Below are 832 nucleotides of genomic sequence, written 5' to 3'. Positions count from 1 at the left end.
CCTTAGCCCTTAATAAAGATAATAGCCAAAAAAGTTCGTTGCCGCGCGCAGGCGGGAACGAACGCGTTACACCTTACCGTTCGTTGCCGCCCGCGGGCGGGAACGGACGTGTTCAGACACGTTACGCGTTTGTCCTTTGGATCATGTTTTTGAGTTTTATCTTCCCCTTCTAAAGAGGAATCCTTTCTAATTGTTCACTTAATCCTTCTCACCTGGCCGTGTGGTGGGTAATTAGTTTGTGCCAATCACACAAAGAAGAAGAAGATAATAGCTAGGTTGTGATAGCCGATCGTAACGGTGTGTTTTTTTATTTAGTATAATATATTTTTTTGGAGAGATAGATGTGTATGCGTGTGTGTGTGTATTGTAATTTTAGTAATTATGATATAACGGATTGTTTATCATAAGTTTTGAATAAAATTTCATATTTTTAACATAACTGTATCATATGGGTGTGAATTATATTGCAGTTTTTAAAATATTTACTCTACTGGAGAATAAATTTGAAGAAGCCTGCAATCTTCGGGTTGGAAAAAATTTAAATCTTAATTTTTCTTGCAATGATGTTGCCTGGAACCTCAATGATAGTAATTTAACAATTTACTTCAATTATCATATATATTTAGAAAGAAATAGATGTTTGAATTTTTTTCTGGTTTATGTCACAATCTTACTTATATATATTTAATTTAGTTGATCTTCTCTCAATATAATACTATGTGTTAAATACATTAAAAAATTCTATATTCATATATACTATATTAGATTGCCTTTTAGATTGCAATGCTATTTTATTTTATAGATCATATACTGGCGACAGCAGCAACAAATG

At 32.6% G+C, this 832-nt stretch overlaps 1 long non-coding RNA gene across 1 annotated transcript; it reads left to right on the top strand.

The window, feature by feature from the left end:
• The first annotated feature begins 84 nt into the window (after positions 1-84).
• LOC115243932 lies at positions 85-832 on the top strand. Its single transcript, XR_003885283.1, has 3 exons — positions 85-297; positions 471-587; positions 803-832. It is a non-coding gene; the product is annotated as an uncharacterized LOC115243932 (long non-coding RNA).

Source organism: Formica exsecta, unplaced genomic scaffold (assembly GCF_003651465.1).
Source record: "Formica exsecta isolate Colony F162 unplaced genomic scaffold, ASM365146v1 scaffold767, whole genome shotgun sequence".
NCBI lineage: Eukaryota > Metazoa > Arthropoda > Insecta > Hymenoptera > Formicidae > Formica > Formica exsecta.
This window is presented reverse-complemented; position numbering and strand designations above follow the sequence as displayed.